The 20358-nt window shown below is 36.5% G+C and overlaps 1 protein-coding gene across 3 annotated transcripts in view; it reads left to right on the top strand.

Annotated features, from left to right (window-relative positions):
- The window catches only part of Mbnl3 (muscleblind like splicing regulator 3), a 93073-nt gene that overhangs the window by 20099 nt on the left and 52616 nt on the right, over window positions 1–20358 (top strand). The window lies entirely within an intron of this gene.

The following is a 20358-nucleotide window of genomic DNA, read 5'->3' as shown; positions in this document are numbered from 1 at the left end:
TGATGAGTAGTTTTCTCTAAGCAAACCACCTAAGTTCTTATGTAACTGTGTGTGGAAATGGGAGGGCAGCATGACGTTCCTTCCTATTTATTCATTTTCCATGGCCACAGAGAGTTAGAAGTTGCATGCCTATCTCTTGTCAGTGCGATCGTTAAAATAACACATATGCCAGAGCATCGGTGCATAGTTTAAAATCTACAAGAATCAAAGCACACAACAATGGTATTTATACTTTTGGACTAGATTTATGCCACCTAGTTTGTAAGGATTATGACTTAACTATGGCCTTTTTTGTCCCCAACCAATGGTGTCATTGTTCCCATGCTGTCTACGAGCTAAATTTCTATAGTGAACTTCAGACATGTATTGCAGAGAAACTGTGGCCTTTTGTTCTTTCAATGTTTAGGAGTTTTTCTAAGCACACAGTGATGAACTGATGCTGAGTTACCCTTTCATGCTTATATACTGTTCGGCAGTTATCACTTCTAGACCAGCAATGAGGTAGTCATTGAGATTTAAGCACTGGTAAGAACAGTGAAACAAGGAGGAAAGAAGACTGTCACTGACAGTGAAGACCTCCTGGGCCATGATGTTGCATTAAATGGAGCACAGTCAAGGGTCCCTGGTAGATCGATCTACTTTGAGATTTTAACTACTATGAACCAAGTAGTTAATAATATCTTCATAATCTTTAAATCAGAGTTATTTTTATCATTAAATGCAGGTATTTTCATTTTGTGCACACTCAGCAGATGTATTAGGTATCAATACATTACTGAATTAATTATACTTCATATGTGCATTAATTAAACATTAAAAATAATGTTTATTCCCTTAAATTCTTCCTAACTAGTAGGTGAAGTGCAGCTCAGTAGGAGTGTGTTTGCCTAGGACAAGAGGCTTTGTTTTTCTGTGTGTTTCTGCCTCTGTCTCTTTTCATTTTCATCACCTTATACTTTTCCTGGTTCACTTTCTGGAAAAAAAAGTCTCATCTTCAATTTGCTCATTGATTTGAATGCAGCTAAATTCTTGCATATCCCTTCATATTGCACATATAGCAAATATGTAAAGGGATTGAATGTGTGGTATCCATTACCAAGTACCTAACACAGAATAATAGTTCTATTTTTCTAGGAGCATGCTTTAGTATGACTATGTAATATGGAGATGGTATTGGGCTACTTTCTGATGGGCTACATAAGAACCAGAGGACCTTTTCTCTTGTTTGCCTTCTGGACAGTCCCACAATTCAACAGCAAACATGACTTCATAAAAAGGCATCAGTTCTGATTGGCTAATCCTGATGCTATAAATATTAAATAATTTGAATAACATCCCTGTAGAGATATCAAGTGCTTGTCCCAATATCATGCCATTGGATCTTTGGAACCTTCAGAGATTTTTCTTCTGGATTTTTTTTCCTGTTTGGCTTCCAAAATTCAGCTAAAATTCTCTGAGAATAGCTATATTCCATAAAGAGATAGGGTGTAACCCCCAGACTTCTACCAGAAAGTTCAAAGACAGTAAAGAAAACTTAATTGGAAAAAGTAGATTTGAAGACTCCAAATTTAGAGCCTTTGGAGATGATCTCACCGCATGTTCAACATGTCCTTCAAGGTAAACTGTTTCTTCCTGACAATGGTTTAGGTTACCAGGAAAAGCAGAAGTTTCCAACACTATCCTGTAATAGAAAGCAAAAACAAATTTTACAAAGTTTTTCAGAAATATTTCTCTTCACACTGATAAAGGGGAAAATACTAATGTATGAGGGGTTGGCTTTTCAAAGGTTTATTCATACCCACATTGTCTGATAATTTTTCAGAAATCAGAAGTTACTGTAATAATGACCTTATGTAGTTTTGTAGTTTCTGAGGGACTGGAAATAATGAAATTATTTGTCATAGCTATTTAGGTGTTGAGAAAATTACTTTGAGACCAAGAGTGGTACTGGTTGAAGTGACTTCTTTAAGGTGCTTGAAGGATTAGAAAATGTATCTGTTTGAGATTATTTACATACAAGGAAATGTGTGTAATATTGAGGGGTGGAAAGCAAGTATAAGTATGTAAGTTTATATTTCATAAGTAACCTATATGTATAGGTTGAAGGTAATTTTACACATTATTTAAATGAATTTGTACATGAAACATATTTTGATTACATGGAATTTTCCACTTGTAGCATCTTGATAGTAGTCAGACTATTTCAGATTTTGAGTCTTTAGATGCTCAACCCATACTGGCTTTCTGTGAAAATACTTAACTTGTAGAGTTTGTGGGGTGAAAGAATGAAAAACATTGATCGTATTATGTAGAAATGGGTGAAAATCTAATTTGATTTTCTGAAGAGTGTTTACCAAGGTAAAAAAAAAAAAAAAGACAATTGATATTTTGAAAAGACTTCTATCAAAAGTGGTTTCTACTAAGCACAATGTTTTAAAATTCCATACAGTGTTTTTGTTGATTGAATCAATTTCTCATGTCTCACACACACATACAAAACTCATAAAATGTCTTACTTTGGGGCTGCTAGGCTTGGGCTCCATCACTGAGCTACATCCCTATAACTTTTTTGTTTTTAGATAGGATCACACTGTACTGTCTTGAGCTTATTGTGTAGCTAAAGGTGACACCAGCTTTGCTCTGAAGCCCAGAATGATCTCAACCTCAAAACTCTCGGGCTTCTGCCTTCTAGTGCTAGGATTTACAGGTTCTTGTCGCCGCTCCTGGATATTTTGGTATTCATATTTCCATGCCACATTATTCTCTTACGCGTTAACATTTTTCAGTCAGTATTTTCAAGGCAAAATAATACATTACTTTCGAGATCCATGCAGAACATGCTTGAATATAAGGGAGAAATTGGTAGAAATTTCTATGCAAATGACTCAAATTGTTGTGGTCTGTATATATTTGAAGTACCACGAAGTGAAAAAATCATTTGAATGAATTATTTTAGTTCCTTAGCTGTTTTCTTTTAGATTTAACATTTTTATTATACATAGGTTTTCTAAGGCCATATATATCATGCTTAGAGGGCTTCTCCCCAAGCCCTGCTGGTCTTAACTTTCTAGCCCTTTCCCTCCCATTGGTTCCCTTTGTTTCTGTAGATGATTTTACCTTGACTTCATATCTGTACATATATGCTTTTATGAATCTATAAAATATAAGACCCAGAAATGAGAGAAAACATGCCACATTTTTCTTCCCAGGGTCCAGCTTGAGTCACTTAATATTGTCTGTAGTTTGCATCCATTTCTCTGCAAATGGCATAACTTCATTCTTCTTTATTGCTGAAGGGATTTTATTGTGTATATAAATCCTATTTTCTTTATCCATTCTTCTCTTGAGGACACTTAGGTAGGGTCCTCATGACAATAATATAGCTATTGTGAGTAGTGCTGAAATAAATACTGATATGCAAGGATCTCTGTGGCTCAATTACGTGGAGTCATTTGAGTATATATCTAGGAGCTATATGGCTGTGTAATATGCTAGGTCTATTTTAACTTTGTTTTTAAAGAAACTCTATATCTGCTAAATAAGCTCTGAACTACTAGCCAGTCCATGCTCATAGTTGTTACTACATTGTGTTTGCAGGAGCCTTAAGTGGGCTGCTTACTTTGATGAGCCTCTATGCTTACAATTATATTCTATCCCGTTGGGCAGTGCCAGTTGTGAATTCTAACCACTTGCCCTGCCCCTATGGTAAAAAAAGTGAGAATAGATTTAAAGCATACAAGTGATTCAGATTTATTCTTTCTGTGAAAATTGAATGGCTATTTAAGTGTCTGGCACACATATATAATCAGGTAAGAAATAGATTGGTGTATTATGAAAAATTATTTATCATTTTACAATGGCATATTGTATATAATCATTTAAATCGATGAGGCGCATAATATGAATACCTTTCTTGTATCTTATGTCCTGTCTTTGCTTTTTTTCCCCATTCAGTAGATGTTTGCTTTCCTTTCACCTAAACTGCTCTGTGTAAGCCCTGGAGCTGGAGCTGGGGCTGCGGCTCAGTGGTGTAGTACTTGCCTTGCATGCACAAGGCCCAAGCTAACAAACCTGGACCAAACCAGAAGAAAACAACATTTCTCAACAATATGCCTACATTTAATTTCCTGGACACTTTTAGTTTATACCTGCTTACTAGTCCTATCCTAATGAATTAGTCTCCTTTTGATTCTAATTGTCCCAATTATTCCAATTGTTCCAATCTAGTGATGGACACACAATTATAGATGAAGTGTTAGTTTATGACATACTTTATATAGGAAATAACTGTGTCATGTATTTAGTATAATATCTTAGTAGACTTCCTTCTTATTCTGCCAACAGACTTTACTATTCCAGCCATTCCTTATCCTCTACCTTCACCACCACCTCTACACACATGTACATGCTCACACACACAAGGAGAGTCACTCATACTCATCAAGGCAGTCACCAAGTATGCTCTCCCATGCTGAATTTTAGTACTATAATATACGCATATGGATCTACGTCATGATCTTTCCTTGTTCTCTGGAAATCCTGCTGTGTCTGTGGTCTCTTTTCTGGCTAGCTACTCTAACTTCCATCCCCTGTTCTATCTCTGGCTTTTTTTTGGACTTGGATGCTTGGGTTAGTATCAAAAGTAATTTACACCAACAAATATTATTTGTGAACCACTCCCCTACCTTTTTAAACTTCCCTAGCAGGTTCCCTGTAGTTGTAGTTTTCTTTGAAAAAGGAGGCCACTACTCTAAATCTGACAAATTGAAAGTATTTGTCAGCATCCCATTGAAGTAAATAAAGTGATTTTTAAGTCAAAATTGTGGTTTTAGCTCTACGTTCACATGTAATGTCATGCCAGAAAAACTGAGTTTGTGCAACAAAGGTAGAAGACAAGGGCAGGAGCAACATCCTAGGAAAGGGGGTAAAGTTGCATTTAAAACTTTCTTCAAGGTTCAAAAAGAGTGCATATCTTGAACTGTCCGAATGGAACTCGAGCTGACTCTGTCACTCATTCATTTTGTATTACTATTAGAGTCATATCCTCTGTAGTCCTGTCTCTGCGAGTCAGTGACCTGGGCTTTCAAGGAAAGCCCAAAATCTAGGAAAATGCACCTGCACTTCTGGTCTTGTGTTCATGCCTGTGTCACCTTCCAAGAAGAAGCAGTGATGCTTATATACAAGGGCAATGGGTAGGTCTATTCTTTCTCGTTTTCATTTATGCACTTTCTGGACTTGCTGCTCTCAGTGGAGTGCTTTGCATTTGGGAGACGTTCATAGATCCAACTTTCCCATTCATGTTAAAGTAAACAAGAACCCTGCAGGGAGCATTTCTTTTGTTAGCACCGATGCCGCCATTGCAACTTACAAGGACTATTACCTTTAGAGAAGAGAGTATTCAAATAAGACCTAGCTTGTTATTTTATATTTCTAGAGGTTTGTGGTTTGTAAAGTAGAGCGGAATTATCTGTCATCTCTATAAATTTCTAAGTGTTTATCATTTCCTGAGTAGATTATAACTCATTAAGGAAGGAGGCTGTTTTGTATGGCTGTTTAGCCTTTTGTTACCCTAAAAGGAAGAAATAAAAAAAAAAACAACAAAATTTACTATGGAAATAGTACATGAGTTAAAATTTTTCCTGTCTGATACTCTAATAAAAATTACAGGTCTGGAGATATGGTTTAGCAATAGAGGACTTGTGTAGTATGTATAAGGCCTCACATTGCATCTCAAAGCATTGCCCAAAGAAATGAACAAAAGAAATTGATCATCGACACCTGGCATTCTGCTTTTGCATGATGATTTTCATGTTTCTTCTCATTTAAAGTAGGAAAATTCTAGTGTGGGAGGTTGGGGGAGTGCCTAACGAAATAGTTCAACAGGCCACAGAATAGGAGAAAAGCAGCTACGTTTCAAAGAAGAGACTAACAGAATGTACAGAGAATTGCAGAAACTAAATGCCAATAAATAAATAAATAAATAAATAAAAATAAAAATGCCAATCTATAAATGGGCAAATGAAATAATAGAATTTCCATGAAAAAGAACACAAATGACCAATACTGTTTTAAAAGGTGTTCAATATCCTTAGCCATCAGGGAAATTCAAATTATAACTTTGAGATACTACTTCTCTACAGTCAGAATGGCTATCATCAATATATGACAGTAAATATTAGAGAGTATGGGGGATAACAGAGCTTTTCTTCACTGTTGATGGGAGTACAAATTAATACAGCCTCAGCTTTGATAGTTCTCAATGACAACTTAGAACTATCATACGATGTCCTTTTTGTGCCCGTACCAGTAAAACTCCACAACCTGTCAGAGATATTTGCACTGCAATGGTTATTCCTGTTTTATTCATTATAACAAAATAATTAGAATCAACCTAATTGTCAACCAACAGATTAATAGATAATGAAAATTTGGAATGTATGTGTATGTAAATGTGAATATTATTCAGCTCTAAAGAAAAATGCCATCACAAAAATTTTCAGGAAAATGAATGAACATGGGATGTATAATATTAAGTGAGGTTACACAATCTCAGAAAAAAACTGCATGTTTTCTTCATACGTATGTATGTATGTATGTATGTATGTAAAGAGCACTGCATGCAGGTTCATATAACACAGAGAAAAGAGAATAAGAAAGTCTAAATATTAGGGAGGAGTGAGAAAGCACTGACAGTGGGTAATGGAATCCAGTAATAAAACAAGCTATAAAGCTAATTGTTTTTCTAGTCCTAGGTCAGGTATGGATTTGTTTGTTTTGGTGGTGGATAAGTGCATAAAACTATATTCAAAAGCAAGTGAAAGTGTACAAGGCAGTGGGATGCTTCCCAGCCTCAACGATGGCTCTTTACACCACTTATGGAAGGAAGGAAGTTCATCGATTTGTAGAGAATTTGGGGCTGCTTAATTTTGGTGTGTGATTTTTTTCTTTGTAAGTTTTTATAATAAAATTAATAAACCTTTTAAAAAGTACTTCATCTTTATATTTCATCAGACACTGCTGTAAATGCATTATAATGTTAACACACAAACCTATGGAACAGCCTTGTGAGATAGATACTACTATGGATACTACATTATGGATGAGCAAACCAAAACATAGATTGTTTTTTAACTTGGGTCTTTCAATTAGTAAGAAAGAGTTGGTACTATGAACGAGGCTTCTGTTTCTTAAACCCTATTTTTAACTAGTATGCTATGTTGATGTGTTTCAAAAAATCAGGGACATTTAAGTTTTTTCTTTTGTTCTAATTAACAAGTACTCAGATACATAAAGTATTCATTTTTAGACTTTATTTATATTTTAAAATTAGTCTTCCAGTTTTAAGAATCTGTAAAAGACACTCTAAAAGCCAGGCAAAGGTTATACCTTTCTTTTTTCACTTTATGCCCCTTGAAGCATTATACATATATTTTGAATATATAAAACTCCAGCGGATTTAATTAACTGACATCGCTAAGATCTGGGGAAGCTTTTTCTTGTGTCTCCAAGGATGCTGTTACATCAGCTCTGTGCTGTGTCCCAAAGGTAACGGTTTACTTTTTTCCATCTAGGTCCGTTGCGCTTACTCTCAGATAGATACTATGATTTGACCACGTGTTCATTTCCTCTAAGTTTCTGATAACCCAGTTTAATGCCAGTTTGATGCCACTAACTGGAAGGTTGGATTTATTGAGCACTTGCCTTATTCCATAGATTCTCATATCTGTCATATGTTTTTCTTTCTGCTAAGATTCTTATCAAAATACATTGACCTATGTTTAAATCCAAGCCATATTATTCTAAAGTTTGTTATATGTAACACACAATAACGGACTTTCTTCCCTTTTGGGGGACTTTGTCTCCTCACTTATGAACAGGGTGAAAAGGTGGATTGAGAATTTCCTAAGTGTCTGGCAAGAGACTAGATCCTGCTCTGAAGGGGTCATGGAAATAGAGCAACAATTATGATACAATGAACTCAGTGGAGAGGTCTATTTGGACAGTGTTTTGTGCATGTTTTCATTTCTTTTGCTTGCAAGACTTGTGAAATCTGACTTTAGAGGAATTAGTGAAATTTCTTCCTTGCTTAGGAAGTATATTCTGTAATTCTAGCTGCCCTTAAAATATAAACGTGTATGTAGTACTTAGTATATAGAAAACGGATACAGGAAACTAGTTGTTATGAATAGCCACTTACCTAAACACAACTGGAATTATTAGACCTTATTTTGCCATGTAATCAACAGGATATATATATATATATGCATACATATATGTATATATGTGTATATATATGTATGTATATGTATGTATATGTATATATATATATATATATATAATCTTTATTATTTAGGAACCATTTGACTTAGTATTTCTGAATAATTTAATCGTGCCAGGTACTGTGCTGGAAGATGTTATAGTAATTGTATATTCTATATACATTTCTAACCTTAGCAAAATGGAAATGAAATTAGTGTCACTCTTAGCTGCAGTTACTGAATCTGAGCAGTTTGAAGCCACATTGTAGTGTATGCAGGAGCATTTGGGGAAGAAGGTGTAGCAGGTGGAAAGCATTCTAGCAAGGAAGGCTTTGGAAGCATTCTAGCAAGGAAGGCTTTGGAAGCATTCCTTTGAGGGAGGATGCACAAGGAAATCCCAGGGATGTTTAATGCAGAGACAGAACTGCAGCTTAGGAGACAGTGATTCAATGTGTGGGTCAAATAATGAGCTGGTTCCTAAAATAGTGTGGTTGTGCCTAATCATTAGCAAGCTTTTAGGTTTAAACATATTCTTTTTAGAAAGAAAAGTTGAAGTTCTTAAAATTATGGCTTTGGAGCTCTTAGACTTATGGCTTTTACTCACTAAGGTTTTATCTTAAAATGTGTTTAAAATATTGAAAAAATGGGATGAATGAGGGACTGTGTTTTTTCAAGGTTTGTACATGCAGCATGTGTTGCTGAGTTAGTCCTTTCTAAATGTTTGTTTAGAGACTAAAATGAAAAATTAATTATTACTAACTACTCTTAAGGTGAATTCAGTGGTTGGCTACTAGTCATCTCGTCCAAATGACTTAATGAGCTCTTCAGTCTATAAACTAGAACTGGTCTTTGAGGATTGCTTAAATACTAGAATTATTATTATTATTATTCAAGTCCTCATTCCTACCAAATGAGTCTTATTTGACTATTAACAAACAGGATAACACACACGCAGAAACACACACACACTCACACACACTCACACATGTGAATAGTCAACTAAAGATTAATGATTTTCATATGGAATTTGTGTTTTATTGAGGATTTAAAAATAACATTTATGTAATTATTAAAACTCTTCATGATCAGATTTGAGTATATTAAAGAAGAGATTATACATTTGAATGGAAGTTCATTTTCACTAGTCCATCTAACACTACAAATAAGGGTCTTGCTGATGTTTTTTTAAAACTCATAACAGAAAGTCATGTTCCAGCCCACTATTAAGTGATGCTGCTATGTTGCTTATAACATTTTTTCTAGACTTAGAAAAAATTAATAAAACTCATTATTAGAGATCAGAAGAGATAGGAACGCAGTTGGTGTAATTTTTTTTTTAGGACCAGCATCACACAGAGATATGTGTGTTCATTTGCAAGTGTATTCTGATACCTTTTTGATTTTGATATTGATTTCTTTTTTTTTAACCAGCACCGTTTATTGAAGATGCTTTCTCTTTTTCATTGTATATTTTTGTCTTTTTTTGTCAAAGATCTAGTGTCTGTAAGTGTGTGGTTTTATTTCTGGGTCTTCAATTCTATTCTGTTGATTAACTTGTCTGTCCCTGTTGCATTTTTTTTTATCATAATTGCTCCGGAGTTAAGTTTGAAATCAGGGATAGTGATTCCCTCCGGAAATTGTTTTATTATTTTTTATTATTTTTAATGCTACAAATATTTGGTAGTATATATAATAATAACATCCACATTAGGACTTTAGGGGACTCAATCCAAAGTTTTCTTAATGTAAATTGAAGTTTGTGTTTACCATGAACCTTTGTTGTTTTCTTTTTTCTTTTTCTTTTCTTTTCTTTTCTTTTCTTTTCTTTTCTTTTCTTTTATTTGAAACAAGGTCTCACTATATAACCTTAGCTGACCTGGAAGACACTTATGTAGACCAAGATCACCTTGAACTCACAGAATCAACCTGCCTCTACTTCCAGAGTGCTAGAATAAAACTATGTGTTATCATGCTCGGCCCTTTTTGACCTTTTCTGGGACTATACTGTTCCATTAAATAGAATCTAGGCATTTTTGTTCATGTATATATTGCATAGCTCTCAAATTTAATCACTTAGCTCATTTAGTACTTAGTAATGTAGATGCTATGTAATGTTAACCTTAATTTCCTTATCACCCTATATCCCCTATATAGACTATTGTAAAATCATTAAAAGCATGAAGCATGGTAGCTTTATACATGAGTTTTTATCTGCTTCATTAGATATTTCTCTCACCTCCACATAAATATAAATACTCCATTTAATTCAGTATTTTATTTAAGACCCTCTTCACACCTTTTGTCCTCACCACTTATTTTGATTTTATTTATGGAAGTTTATTTGTGTTTTTTTAAAATATTTTTTGGCATTTTATTCATGTTTAAATACTTTTTAACTACTCTCACTGTCAGACTGGTTTCTCCATACAAATGCTTTTTCCCACATTCATATCTTTTATATACATAAATTTTTAAGATACTTTGTAATCTATATGCCTGTTCTTACTCATTGACACTTGGTGTACAGACTCTCTAATTGGTTCAATTTCAACATTTCTTTTGAGCTTTATTTTCTTTGTAAGTATTTTACATTTTTTTATTCATTTAATGTGTATGGGTGTTTTGTCTACAAGCATGTCTGTGCACCACATGTGTGTGTGTGATGCCTGTGGAGTCCAGAGATGTCACTGGATCCCCTGGGACTGGCCTTATAGATGATTTTGAGTTGCCACATAGGTGCTGGGTCCTCTGGAAAGAAGCCAGTATACTCTTGACCACTGATCTGTCCTTCCAGCAGCACCTTGAGCTTTGATTTCAAATACCTGCTTTCTTCAAAGATTCTGACTTAGATTTTCTCAACAAGTGTCAGAATATTTTTTTTCTTATTTTTCTCTCTCTGAATGATCTACATATTCCAGGTTTTAATATAGAAAGTTAAGTGGTTAGCAACAAAACGAGTTGAGTGTTTGAAGGTACTGACAACCTTGTTGTAATATTATAACTTTATAGTTTTTTTCATAATTCCTAAAGTTTGGTTCAAAGTGTTCAGTTTGGTTTGGATAGCTATTTTGAGGTCAATAAATTTTGTTCCTGAGAAAGAGATTTACTAGGCCCAAAGGCTATTATGCTTCTGCTCCTCCAGCTGGGTACCAGATTTCTAGACCACATGTTCTCTTGATTGTGATTTTAAAGCCCATTGTGTGACGCATTTTCAAACATATTCGCTAGCTATGCATGAGAAGATAGGCCCTCCAAACTACAAGCACTTAGAACCCTCTGGATTCCAGTGACTAATATGCTTTCATACTGTGATTACAGGAGCTGAGAAGACAATTGAAAACTTGGAGGTTATTTTGGGTGTTCCTGACAATCTCGTGGTTTCTGAGAAATTTAAATGTTGGAAAATTCAATGAAACGATTTAGTGCAAAGTCTAGAAATTAAGTTTCTGAGAGATTGTGGTTTTAAATTAAACTTTAACATTATTTCTCAACAGTACACCTCTTAGAAAGTATTGGAGATAATTGATCAAGCTAGTGACTATACATTAATGATAGCATCCTGTCTGGCACAAGATAAGAGGTTTATAAATGTGAACTATTCTTGTTTTATGGCATACTGTGTACTTGCAGTGCATTGTTTGTGTGGATATGTGCATGTATACATGCATGTGGAGGTGGAGCTTGAGAACTGGTATCTTTCCTGATCACTTCTTACCATATTTTTATAACACAGACTCTTACTGAATCTGGAGCTGACTAGTCGGCTCTGCTGACTGGCCGACTAACTCTAGAGACCCCTCTGTCTCAGACCCATTTCCCTCCAGTACTGGGGCTACACATCTACATCTTCAACTTTGTGTGGGTAAGGGTCATAAATATGGCCCTCATGTTACAAGGCAGGCACTTTACCCACTGAGCCATTTCCTCAGTGTTAACTATTATTATTAACTACAAATGAGAACTCTTTAAGATACCAGTTTTTAAATGTGTGGTAGAATGCTAGGCAAAATAATCCTCAGGTTTTATTGACCATTTTGAGAAATCTAAACTCACTTTTGAAGTTTTTATTCAATACAATTTCCAGTATCCTACTTGATGAAAAATTAGTATAGAAACGTTTTATGATCCTGACCAGAATGTAGTAGGAAAAAGTGAATCTTACAAGTAAGAATACAGTGGAAATATGAAATATGCCGGATTTTCAGATTTGGGGTGAGTATAGTATGAAATGTAAGAAGGGGTCAGTGAAATTGCACTGACATTAGTGGAAGACATAGACCTACCGATTGTGTCAGTACGTGCTTATAACTTAGAAGGAAGGGTTTGCCTTTCCTGTGGTAATTCAAAGCTGCTGTGGATCCATTTTGTTGTTGTTGTTGTTGATGATGATGTTGTTGTTGTTGTCGTCGTCGTTGTTTTTGTTGTCAGCACTAGGTGGAAATTGCTCCACAGACAGGCATTAAGCTCCAACACAGATCACATTTGTTAGTGAAAGAAACCAAATAAACCAAGACCATCGAGTTCACCCACCTATTTGGAACACAAACTGCCAAGGCATGATGAAATTAAGCTGTCAGTTCCTCATTTGTACATCCAAAGCTTCAGGTATCTCAGCCTGAACCTTTTTGAGTCTCTGTTCAAGGTTGTAGTGATTAATAGGCTACTTTATCTCTCCGTGGCCCTGATAGCTACTGGGTGCCCATTTACAGTTCTTAGGAGTATTTTGAATATTTGACATGTACTTCATTTCCCACATCCCCTGTTTAAACCAGAAGTCTGAGTTTAATTATCATGCCTTACAAATATAGGCACAAAAGTTCTTTCCCAAATTACTGAGGCAAATGGGAGCTGAAAATAATAAAGTTCATAGAACCGTTTTGTTGTTGTTTACCTATTCGTTTTCTCTTTTCTCCTCCTGCCTTTCCTTATCTTATAATCCTGGAGATGAGCCCAGGTCCTTACACATGCCTGGCAAAGTACTCTATCACTGAGACACATACCCAGACCTAGAAAACTGTTTTTCCTTGAAAGACAATTTAAATTACAGAGTTCAGAGGTTGCTTTCCAACCCTTTGGGGGACAGTGGAGGTGGTTTAGCCATTAAGAACACATACTTATATGGAGGATGAGGATTTTCCCCTATCCTGCCCTTGAAAGAGAGCTCCAGGGGATCCGCCTCCCGCTTCTGGCCTCGGACTCCCTCTTCTGGCTTCTGAGGCCACTGCATTCACATGCAGACCCCCACCCCCATAATAAAGATCAAATCTTGAACCCTATTTTACTTATTAGCTTTCCTGTGCTGTGGAGGTCTTTAAATCTTCCCTTTGGGGCTTGTTCCGATTGACCTTGGGAGTTAGACAGCAACTTGGCCTATCTAGGCTGACCGATTTTCTTGTGAGTGTATTGTAGTCACGCAGCTTTGTTTAGCATTCGCAAGTTCCTTGACTAATTATGTAACATTTAATTAAAGTGTTTAAAAGTCAGAATATTTAAAGTTCTAAATTTCTCCATGAAGAAATTTTCGATGAAGAATTGGTTTTGCCAATCTAGTATAAATCACTCTGGGATAGGAAAAACATATCAATTTCCTATTTTCGGAGCCTTGGGAGGAAGACAGCCTTAAGCTTGGATGAAGACAGCGAGATAGAGAACTTAATAATGCGTTCAATGTGTGCTCCCTGTGCTTCACGCTCCATGCTTTCCTACAGCAGCCATTGTTGCCCTCAACATGAATCCTAAACGACTGATTTGTAGGCACATCTTCTCATCAGGTGTGTGATATGAAGCCTCTTGAAGTAGTAACTTCAGACACAAGGGTCAGCGCTCTTGTATAGACATTTCCACAGAATTCATTTCCATAGCATTCTCCATTCCATAGCCTGCTACAAAGTTCAGCTCTGGCCTTTGAAATGAGGGTACATTTTTAAAATAAGCGACTCTACCAATAATTTTAGCCACAGTATGTTTTCCGTTGTTTGGCTGGTTTTTTTGTTTGTTTGTTTTATAACTGCTACCAATAAAGAAGGGATGCTAACTATTGAGACTGAGAGACTACCTTCATTTGCTGTAAGACTGTGATGTATTCTGGTAGGGAGGGCCTTACTGGATGCTTCCTAAGTGTAGTGATGGATCTCTTTATGCTGCTGAATCACTATATGCTGCCTCAGTTTATCTTGCCGACACATTATCACTCTTAGGACACTCACAGTTTTGAGCAGAGATAATGTGGTTCATGGTAGCACACATAACAGCATCTTAGAGGACCTGAGTTTAGGCCTTAGTACTCCAAAACAAAACAGAAGTAACTAAGTACTTAGGCTGTTTATAAATCTTTAAGGGAAAAATAAACATTATTTAATAGTTTTTATTATTATTTTGAATGCAGGGCTTATAGGAAAAATGCCAGGGAAAATTATTTTTAAAATTAAGTATTAGTGAGATAACTCAGTGGTTTTAAACCACTTGCCATGTAAGTTTGATACTCTGATAGTGATCAGCTATCAAAACTTGTCTTCTGACATCCACATGTGGGTTATAGCACATATACATGCATGTGTGCAGACACTAATGAATGAATAAATCTTTTAAAATATAAAAATTTCATAAAAAGATAAGCCAATGTGACAAAATGAGGGTCACCTCTTATAACTGTAATGATCAAAAGAAATTATTGCAACTATTTTTTTTTCTTCCATGACTATAGATATAAACTGAGGTAGGCCGTTTAATGGGTTTGTGAAACAGTAACTAGACTTAACAGCTCTTTAGGGGGAAAGGGGTATGTGATTTATGTAACCTAAGGCTACTGTGGAAAATGTCAACAGAGGTTGAAAAAAATCTTTGAAAATGTTCTTCACATGGGTGAAGTATTTCCTTTTATGGTCTCCTTTCTCTGAACAGAAGACTTGAGTGTTCTCTAGGATACTTGTGAAATCGAGGTCTCCATCTGCCGTGCTAGGCATTTCCCATACACCCTAAAGGGTGCACTATTAAGCCATTAACCAAAACAAAGGACTTGAAGCAAATTTGAAACTGTGAAGGCTTTTTTTTTTTTTTCAATCTTGTCAGCCTGCCAATTCAAGCAGGGTATGGCAGGTGTGTTGGAGATTTGTAAAGGCAAAATAAATGGCCACAAGAAATTCAGAGGTAATACAGATGTTAAGGGAAGCTTAAAATGGAAAGAAGTCAAACATTGTATTCATTGTTCTTTCTGGAGCCCTGTAAAAGTAATTTAAGGAGTGCTTCCTCAGCCATTGCATCTTTGTGGGCATTGAAAATACTAGGCTTTGGTCATGCTTCTCCTCTGTGTACTGACTTGGAGAGACGGAGTGTAGTAAAAGAATAGGTTAGAAGCATGTGGGCAAATGAGACAATACCTGTCGGCAATGAGCTTGGACTCCTTTGGAATACCTTCCTGTTTCTATCAGATCAGCAGGACGTACTTCTTCCTACTTGGGGGGTAGGGTGCGAGGGACGAGGGAGAGAGAATTTTTTATGAAAAATAAAAGGAATCCTTTTAAAAACTGTATTTGTTTCCAAAGATGAACTTCCTGGTGAGTTTATTGTATGTGCAGTAAGTTTTTATACACTCCTTATCTTTTTTTTTTATACTCTCCTTATATTTTATCTCATGGTCTTATAGATGAGCATTATTTTGAAGTTTATAGTTGTGAGAAAATACTCAAATTCATTGTTCTAGTGCTTCAAAACCTAAAGAGGTAGGCAGAACTCTGATTCTCACAAGGTAGTGATGAAGTTCCTTCCTAGCAAGATACAGATGATAGACTAATGTTAAATTACTGTGCCACCTTAGTCTCCTTCAAACTAGGAGTCCTTGAAGCACAACAGTACTTGAGATTCTGATGACAAAATAAGAGGCACAAAACAGAAAAGCCATATTCGTTACTATCGGGGAGTTGGACAGAGCAATGCTATATCATGCAGACAGCTAGAATAACTTAAAAAATGTGATCTTTGCCATACGAATGACCGAGTGCTTTGATATGGTTTAAAGGGCTGGCTATGGAGTCAGACTGCCTGGCTTGGACCTCAGCTCTATAAACTACTTAGCTATGTGAAGTTGTGCAAGTCACCTTCCTTGCCTCCATTTTCCCATCTGTAAGATGAGAGCAATAGAATCCTCTCCAGGAGGAATCTAGGCAGCAATAAATCTTAGTGTGAACAATTCCTCAGTATTTCTCTTCATGACTCACTTCTGTACAAGTGTTTAAGTGTGGATTTAAGCGCATTAATTAAATCATAGTACCTTGTGTTCCATTCATGGTGAATTAGAAACTTGTGTTGAATTCACAACACTTAATGTCTACTCCCAGCCCTTCGCCAACTCTCTAATATAATCTTTCCAGTTCTCTGGATCTTAAATTAGTTCTTTATCTAAATGAACATAAGAAATTCCACAAAGCCAGAGATCTTATCAGTATCGTCGACTGTGCCTGGCACATCGCAGACACTGGTACATGTTGGGTCAGCACAATTTGGGGATATTATGAAAGGGATGATACACACCAGGCAAGAATGGAATGCTGTGAATGAAGCATAGCCATACCACAGAATGACTAGCTTTCCTCTCTTGAGATTCCCAGGGGAGATAAACGTCTTCTGTGGAGATGTGTGCAGAAGGAAGATACTGCCTTAAGTCATGGCTTTACCACTCACAGCTTAGTAATGTCAAGCAAGAGGTTTTAACCTTACGACTTTCATTTCTTTCATCAGAATGTTTCAGTTCTCACTCATGGTTTAGAGGATTTTGAGATAACATGAGAAAGTCCTAGGGTTCCATTCTCAGCACTTCCAAACAAATCCAACAACTAAAAACTGCAGTCTTTTCGAGAGCTCCAAAGATCAGTGCAGTCCTAGCATGTGGAAACTGTACTACAGAAAAGAACAAACAAACACACTAATTTCATGCTCTGCAGTGGAGGACTCTAAATCAGAAAAGGCCCAAGTCTTCCTGTTGCTCGAATATAAAGCAGTAAGGCTAAAGTCTGCCTGCCACCCAAGCTAGGTGATCTTAAGAACGTGAGCAAAGCCGGTCTTCGGTGCATAGTCTTTCAAGTCCAGCCGCACGAGAGAGCATCAAACTCTCACCAGGTCCTATGGTTGTTGTACCTCATTTCTTCTGAGCCAGCTCCCCAAATGTTTTTACCCTGAAGGAAGGAAGACATGTATTGGCTAGAACCGTATCAAGGAATTGGCCAGGGTCCCATCCAAGGTCATAGGAAAAAAAAAATCCCTGTTCTCCCACTCGCTCCTGATGTTACATAGAATGCATACCTAGAGGCCAGTTCCTGTTGCATTTTTTGTGTAAGTTCAAAATTAAAAATTATAATTCATATCTGTGTTTCTATATGATAGGCCTTTGTAGAAAAGTCTTTCTCCAGATCTTTGCTGTTTATGTTCAGAGCAAATCCTTGACCCTTATAAATATTCTTCATTTTTGGTGGTTGTTTTTCTTTTACATATGTGATTTAGTTGCAAGATTAAAGGTGAATGTAAACTCACACACTCCAGAGCACACTCGTACAGTGTACTTTCCATAATATACTAAGCCACTTAGAATATGTGAGCTGGATTTGCTCTTGGAAATTTCCTTAGTTAACCAACAGTGCTGAGATGTAATGTCCAAGGTGAATATAATAAAACTTGGAGCAGCTGACCCCATTACTCGGGAGAGTTGCTTGTTTTTTCCTTTATATATTTTTGTTGTTGCTGCAGTTACTGTGCCTCTTTACACTTAAAAAATTAAAGAAAAAATAAGCTATGGCCTTATTAGGCAATATTTCACATACTGTCCAATTTATTCATTTATAAGCGCACAATTTGTCAGGTGTGGTAACACAGTCCTATCCCAGCATTTTGGAGGCACGGGCAGGCAGATCTTTGTGATTTTAGAGCCAGCATGGTTGACATAGAGTTCCAGAATTTGTAAATAATATTTCTGTAAACATTGCCAGATTTCAAACTTTTTTGTAATAATATACGGGAAGCATTCAATTGCTAGGTTCTATAACACTAACATGTTGTGGAACTAATCATAAGTTTGTCATAACCACTGTACCATATTTCTTCCATTTGCCTGACAGCTTTAAACCTTGAGAACATGGTGTACGTGTAACACGATGTGAAGAGGACCCCAGAGCAGTGAGAGTAGTCCTGGAGCTTCTGTTGAAAGCCCACACTGTGCCCCCCTAGACCCATTGTTGCATAATTAATTGTAATTCCACATTCCCAGTTAGCTATTAAGTTTTCCAGAGGGGGACTTGAAAATTCACTATGGCAGTTGTAAAATTAAGACTAGTTTGTTCCTGAGAGAAAAATGTAATACTTCCTAAGACATCAGTGAATCCCAGATCTTTAGCCAAATGACAACTTAGTTCAGTAAGCTGTAAGAAAACGAAGTCATTTACAACACATTTTAGAAAACTTTCTCTGAAGGAAGTCAGAGGGGAAAAACCATGGTTTGCCATTGACTAGATAAGCTTAATTGTATTGATGAGGCATTTAAATTCCCAATGGTAACTCAACAGTCCAGTGATGTTGAAACTCCTCTGGACTATGGAAAAGACAAACAATAAGGGGTTGATTGTGTAAAAGAGAATAAGTGAAGGATATCCAAGAGTGTGAAGTTCCCCTTGGATGCTGTTAACAAGGTAGTTGCTTTATTGACCGCTTCGAGCTGACTTCTGTTTCGCTGTTACTTCCGGTTGCGCACATGGCATATCACTGGCAAATTAACTTTGCATGTATCTTTTCGGCTGAGTTGCTTGCCACTGTCGCTGGTTGACACTGGGCTAATTGCAAATCTTCAGGCTGCATAATACCTAACATATTGCTTCAACAGCATTTTCTGTCTCACCTACCTGTGTGTGTGTGTTGAAATCTTCCTTTCATAAAAACTAATAAATAGCCCGGGAAATACACCCAGGAACAGGAGTCCTAACTGCTCAAGGAATTTTCTTAAATTGAAAGCACATTTTCTACTTCCACCCCTCATTTCACTTCCTAGGAAGTGAGTCTCCAGTGGGTTGTGTCATAAGTGTTTCATATATGTTTTCCATGCGTACATGCATTCCTGTGTTCTGGTTTGAGGACAAATAATAGAGGCTGCAATTGGCCATGATAAGATTAGTTTAACGACGGATTCTTGGTGCCTCCAAAAACCAGACACACACAAGTAAATCGAATGTGTAAGGGGCTGTCATATTTTCTGCATAATGGACACCAAAATGCAGGATACCCTGCATGTATCAAAAATCACTGATCATTTTTAAGAGACTGGGATGTTACCCAGTTTTGTACTACATTGGGAAGTGCCCTTTTATTGATTATAGCTGACTGTACTAAGTTGCAGTGTCTGTGTAGCTCCTTCCTGTTTTACATAGAGTAGTTACATCTCTTTCAGAATCTAGAGTGTGAAAGGAAGGATTGTAGTGGTTTAGCTAATTTCATTTATTTTTTTCTTGCAGGTTCTGAAAAGTGCCTTTTCTGAAAACTCTGCTGCTTGGATTCTACTCTAGAGCTCTCTTTCCAAGCCCTCTCCCCACATACGCTTCCCACCCCTACCAAACCTACAAAACCTGCCTTGCTTGTAGTTCACTGTCAGCAACTGGCTCGTTTATTTCTGTCGTTCTCAGTTTTCTTAGTCATTTTTTCCTCCCCTTGATTTTGCAAAAACTATATTTTTAGGTTGTAACATCCTCCCAAACTTAATCTTCACAGCAAAGAGTTGGGGAGATAGACTTTTCTCTCCTCAATCGGAGACCATCCATAAATTGAAGGGCAGCCAGCAACATATGCTTTTTGTAAGAATAATTGAAACCATCAACTAGACAAAATAGGATTCTTTTGAACGCCTGCCAGTTATTTGAAGCAAATTCAGCAAAGGAACAAAATATAGCATGCAATATCTTAACCTTTCTAGTTGCCTTCTTAGGACTTGGTCTCTAATTTGATTTTTTGGTTATTCTGATATAATGTTGACTTCCTATGTGGCTTTTAGTGTTTGACCAGATCAGGCTTGACTTTAGTGAGAACCTAAGAACTAACCAATACTCACCAAACAACCTGCTCTCACTTCTCA

This window comes from Mus caroli, unplaced genomic scaffold, assembly GCF_978045245.1.
Source record: "Mus caroli unplaced genomic scaffold, Mus_caroli_1 scaffold_5, whole genome shotgun sequence".
NCBI lineage: Eukaryota > Metazoa > Chordata > Mammalia > Rodentia > Muridae > Mus > Mus caroli.
The sequence above is the reverse complement of the archived record's forward strand: the minus strand, read 5'-3'. Positions and strand labels throughout refer to the sequence as shown.